The sequence below is a fragment of the Taudactylus pleione genome, unplaced genomic scaffold (assembly GCF_031769625.1).
Source record: "Taudactylus pleione unplaced genomic scaffold, aTauple2 ptg000356l, whole genome shotgun sequence".
In the NCBI taxonomy this organism is placed as follows: domain Eukaryota; kingdom Metazoa; phylum Chordata; class Amphibia; order Anura; family Myobatrachidae; genus Taudactylus; species Taudactylus pleione.
Genome location: NW_028284757.1, coordinates 74,306 through 80,305, shown reverse-complemented (window position 1 = coordinate 80,305; position 6,000 = coordinate 74,306).

Here is a 6,000-nt window from a genome sequence, read left to right as displayed (position 1 = left end):
GCTGTTATACATGCAGTGCTTCCCCACCTCCCCTGCCCTGCTGGGGGCTGATATACGTGCAGTGCTCTCCCACCTCCCCTCCCCTGCTGGGGGCGGAGATACCTGCAGTGCTCCCCCCACCTCCCCTCCCCTGCTGGGGGCAGATATACGTGCAGTGCTCCCCCACCTCCCCTCCCCTGCTGGGGGCTGATATACGTGCAGTGCTCCCCCTCCTCCCCTACCCTGCTTGGGGCTGATATACGTGCAGTGCTCCCCCACCTCCCATCCCCTACTGGGGCTGATATACGTGCAGTGCTTCTCCACCTCCCCTCCCCTGCTGGGGGCTGATATACGTGCACTGATCCCCCACCTCCCCTCCCCTGCTGGGGGCTCATATACGTGCAGTGCTCCCCCCACCTCCCGTCCCCTGCTGGGGCTGATATACGTGCAGTGCTTCCCCACCTCCCCTCCCCTGCTGGAGGCTGTTATACATGCAGTGCTCCCCCACCTCCCCTACCCTGCTGGGGCAGATATACGTGCAGTGCTCCCCCACCTCCCCTAACCTGCTGGGGCAGATATACGTGCAGTGCTCCCCCACCTCCCCTACCCTGCTGGGGCAGATATACGTGCAGTGCTTCCCCACCTCCCCTCCCCTGCTGGGGGCTGATATACGTGCAGTGCTCCCCCACCTCCCCTCCCCTGCTGGGGGCTGATATACATGCAGTGCTCCCACACCTCCCCTACCCTGCTGGGGCAGATATACGTGCAGTGCTCCCCCACCTCCCCTCCCCTGCTGGGGGCTGATATACGTGCAGTGCTTCCCCACCTCCCCTCCCCTGCTGGGGCGGAGATACGTGCAGTGCTCCCCCACCTCCCCTCCCCAGCTGGGGGCTGATATACGTGCAGTGCTCCCCCACCTCCCCTCCCCTGCTGGGGGCGGATATACGTGCAGTGCTTTCCCACCTCCCCTCCCCTGCTGGGGGCTGATATACGTGCAGTGATTCCCCACCTCCCCTCCCCTGCTGGGGGCTGATATACATGCAGTGCTCCCCCACCTCCCGTGCTGGGGGCTGATATACGTGCAGTGCTCCCCCACCTCCCCTCCCCTGCTGGGGCGGAGATACGTGCAGTGCTTCCCCACCTCCCCTCCCCTGCTGGGGGCTGATATACGTGCAGTGCTCCCCCACCTCCTCTCCCCTGCTGGGGGCTGATATACATGCAGTGCTCCCCCACCTCCCCTCCCCTGCTGGGGGCTGATATACGTGCAGTGCTTCCCCACCTCCCCTCCCCTACTGGGGGCGGATATACATGCAGTGCTTCCCCACCTCCCCTCCCCTGCTGGGGGCTGATATACATGCAGTGCTCCCCCACCTCCCCTCCCTTGCTGGAGGCTGTTATACGTGCAGTGCTTCCCCACCTCCCCTGCTGGGGGCTGTTATACGTGCAGTGCTCCCCCACCTCCCCTCCCCTGCTGGGGGCTGATATATGTGCAGAGCTCCCCCACCTCCCCTACCCTGCTGGGGCAGATATACGTGCAGTGCTTCCCCACCTCCCCTCCCCTGCTGGGGGCTGATATACGTGCAGTGCTCCCCCAGCTCCCCTCCCCTGCTGGGGGCTGATATACATGCAGTGCTTCCCCACCTCCCCTCCCCTGCTGGGGCGGAGATACGTGCAGTGCTCCCCCACCTCCCCTCCCCAGCTGGGGGCTGATATACGTGCAGTGCTCCCCCCACCTCCCCTCCCCTGCTGGGGGCGGATATACGTGCAGTGCTTCCCCACCTCCCCTCCCCTGCTGGGGGCTGATATACGTGCAGTGATTCCCCACCTGCCCTCCCCTGTTGGGGGCTGATATACATGCAGTGCTCCCCCACCTCCCCTCCCCTGCTGGGGGCGGATATACGTGCAGTGCTTTCCCACCTCCCCTCCCCTGCTGGGGGCTGATATACGTGCAGTGATTCCCCACCTCCCCTCCCCTGCTGGGGGCTGATATACATGCAGTGCTCCCCCACCTCCCGTGCTGGGGGCTGATATACGTGCAGTGCTCCCCCACCTCCCCTCCCCTGCTGGGGCGGAGATACGTGCAGTGCTTCCCCACCTCCCCTCCCCTGCTGGGGCGGAGATACGTGCAGTGCTCCCCCACCTCCCCTCCCCAGCTGGGGGCTGATATACGTGCAGTGCTCCCCCACCTCCCCTCCCCTGCTGGGGGCGGATATACGTTGCAGTGCTTCCCCACCTCCCCTCCCCTGCTGGGGGCTGATATACGTGCAGTGATTCCCCACCTGCCCTCCCCTGTTGGGGGCTGATATACATGCAGTGCTCCCCCACCTCCCCTCCCCTGCTGGGGGCGGATATACGTGCAGTGCTTTCCCACCTCCCCTCCCCTGCTGGGGGCTGATATACGTGCAGTGATTCCCCACCTCCCCTCCCCTGCTGGGGGCTGATATACATGCAGTGCTCCCCCACCTCCCGTGCTGGGGGCTGATATACGTGCAGTGCTGCCCCACCTCCCCTCCCCTGCTGGGGCGGAGATACGTGCAGTGCTTCCCCACCTCCCCTCCCCTGCTGGGGGCTGATATACGTGCAGTGCTCCCCCACCTCCTCTCCCCTGCTGGGGGCTGATATACATGCAGTGCTCCCCCACCTCCCCTCCCCTGCTGGGGGGCTGATATACGTGCAGTGCTTCCCCACCTCCCCTCCCCTACTGGGGGCGGATATACATGCAGTGCTCCCCCACCTCCCGTGCTGGGGGCTGATATACGTGCAGTGCTCCCCCACCTCCCCTCCCCTGCTGGGGCGGAGATACGTGCAGTGCTCCCCCACCTCCCCTCCCCTGCTGGGGGCGGATATACGTGCAGTGCTTCCCCACCTCCCCTCCCCTGCTGGGGGCTGATATACGTGCAGTGATTCCCCACCTCCCCTCCCCTGCTGGGGGCTGATAAACATGCAGTGCTCCCCCACCTCCCGTGCTGGGGGCTGATATACGTGCAGTGCTCCCCCAACTCCCCTCCCCTGCTGGGGGCGGATATACATGCAGTGCTTCCCCACCTCCCCTCCCCTGCTGGGGGCTGATATACATGCAGTGCTCCCCCACCTCCCCTCCCTTGCTGGAGGCTGTTATACGTGCAGTGCTTCCCCACCTCCCCTGCTGGGGGCTGTTATACGTGCAGTGCTCCCCCACCTCCCCTCCCCTGCTGGGGGCTGATATACGTGCAGTGCTCCCCCACCTCCCCTCCCCTTCTGCGGCAGATATATGTGCAGAGCTCCCCCACCTCCCCTACCCTGCTGGGGCAGATATACGTGCAGTGCTTCCCCACCTCCCCTCCCCTGCTGGGGGCTGATATACGTGCAGTGCTCCCCCACCTCCCCTCCCCTGCTGGGGCGGAGATACGTGCAGTGCTCCCCCACCTCCCCTCCCCTGCTGGGGGCGGATATACGTGCAGTGCTTCCCCACCTCCCCTCCCCTGCTGGGGGCTGATATACGTGCAGTGATTCCCCACCTCCCCTCCCCTGCTGGGGGCTGATAAACATGCAGTGCTCCCCCACCTCCCGTGGCTGGGGGCTGATATACGTGCAGTGCTCCCCCACCTCCCCTCCCCTGCTGGGGTTGATATATGTGCAGTGCTCCCCCATCACCTCTCCCCTGCTGGGGGCTGATATACATGCAGTGCTCCCCCACCTCCCCTCCCCTGCTGGGGGCTGATATACGGGCAATGCTTCCCCCCCTCCCCTCCCCTGCTGGGGGCGGATATACGTGCAGTGCTTCCCCACCTCCCCTCCCCCTGCTGGGGGCTGATATACATGCAGTGCTCCCCCACCTCCCCCCCCCTGCTGGGGGCTGATATACGTGCAGTGCTCCCCCACCTCCCCTCCCCTGCTGGGGGCTGATATACGTGCAGTGCTCCCCCCACCTCCCCTCCCCTGCTGGGGGCTGATATATGTGCAATGCTTTCCCACCTCCCCTCCCCTGCTGGGGGCGGAGATACGTGCAGTGCTCCCCCACCTCCCCTCCCCTGCTGGGGGCTGATATACGTGCAGTGCACCCCCACCTCCCCTCCCCTGCTGGGGGCTGATATACGTGCAGTGCTTCCTCACCTCCCCTCCCCTGCTGGGGGCTGATATACGTGCAGTGCTTCCCCACCTCCCCTCCCCTGCTGGGGGCGGATATACGTGCAGTGCTTCCCCACCTCCCCTCCCCTGCTGGGGGCTGATATACATGCAGTGCTCCCCCACCTCCCCCTCCCCTGCTGGAGGCTGTTATACGTGTAGTGCTTCCCCACCTCCCCTGCTGGGGGCTGTTATATGTGCAGTGCTCCCCCACCTCCCCTCCCCTGCTGGGGGCTGATATACGGGCAGTGCTCCCCCACCTCCCCTCCCCTGCTGGGGCAGATATATGTGCAGTGCTCCCCCACCTCCCCTCCCCTGCTGGAGGCTGTTATACGTGCAGTGCTTCCCCACCTCCTCTCCCCTGCTGGAGGCTGTTATACATGCAGTGCTTCCCCACCTCCCCTCCCCTGCTGTGGGCTGATATACGTGCAGTGCTCCCCCACCTCCCCTCCCCTGCTGGGGGCTGATATACATGCAGTGCTCCCCCACCTCCCCTCCCCTGCTGGGGCTGATATACGTGCAGTGCTTCCCCACCTCCCCTCCCCTGCTGGAGGCTGTTATTCGTGCAGTGCTCCCCCACCTCCCCTCCACTGCTGGGGCAGATATACTTGCAGTGCTTCCCCACCTCCCCTCCCCTTCTGGGGGCTGTTATACATGCAGTCCTTCCCCACCTCCCCTCCCCTGCTGGGGCTGTTATACGTGCAGTGCTTCCCCACCTCCCCTGCTGGGGGCTGTTATACGTGCAGTGCTCCCCCACCTCCCCTCCCCTGCTGGGGGCTGATATACGTGCAGTGCTCCCCACCTCCCCTCCCCTGCTGGGGCAGATATATGTGCAGTGCTCCCCCACCTCCCCTCCCCTGCTGGAGGCTGTTATACGTGCAGTGCTCGCCCACCTCCCCTTCCCTGCTGGGGGCTGATATACATGCAGTGCTCCCCCACATCCCCTCCCCTGCTGGGGGCTGATATACATGCAGTGCTCGCCCACCTCCCCTCCCCTGCTGGGGGCTGATATACGTGCAGTGCTCCCCCACCTCCCCTCCCCTGCTGGGGGCTGATATACGTGCAGTGCTCCCCCACCTCCCCTCCCCTGCTGGGGGCTATTATACGTGCAGTGCTCCCCCACTTCCCCTCCCCTGCTGGGGGCTGATATACGTGCAGTTCTTCCCCACCTCCCCGCCCCTACTGGGGGCGGATATACATGCAGTGTTTCCCCACCTCCCCTCCCCTGCTGGGGGCTGATATACATGCAGTGCTCCCCCACCTCCCCTACCTTGCTGGAGGCTGTTATACGTGCAGTGCTTCCCCACCTCCCCTCCCCTGCTGGGGCTGATAGACGTGCAGTGCTCCCCCACCTCCCCTCCCCTGCTGGGGGCTGATATACGTGCATTGCTCCCCCACCTCCCCTCCCCTGCTGGGGCAGATATATGTGCAATGCTCCCCTCCCCTGCTGGAGAATGTTATACGTGCAGTGCTTCCCCACCTCCTCTCCCCTGCTGGGGGCTGATATACGTGCAGTGCTCCCCCCATCTCCCCTCCCCTGCTGGGGGCTGTTATACGTGCAGTGCTCCCCCACCTCCCCTCCCCTGCTGGGGGCTGATATACGTGCAGTGCTCCCCCACCTCCCCTCCTCTGCTGGAGGCTGATATACGTGCATTGCTCCCCCACCTCCCCTCCCCTGCTGGGGCAGATATATGTGCAATGCTCCCCTCCCCTGCTGGAGAATGTTATACATGCAGTGCTCCCCCACCTCCCCTCCCCTGCTGGGGGCTGATATACGTGCAGTGCTTCCCCACCTCCCCTCCCCTACTGGGGGCGGATATACATGCAGTGCTTCCCCACCTCCCCTCCCCTGCTGGGGGCTGATATACGTGCAGTGCTCCCCCACCTCCCCCCCCTGCTGGGGGCTGATATACGTGC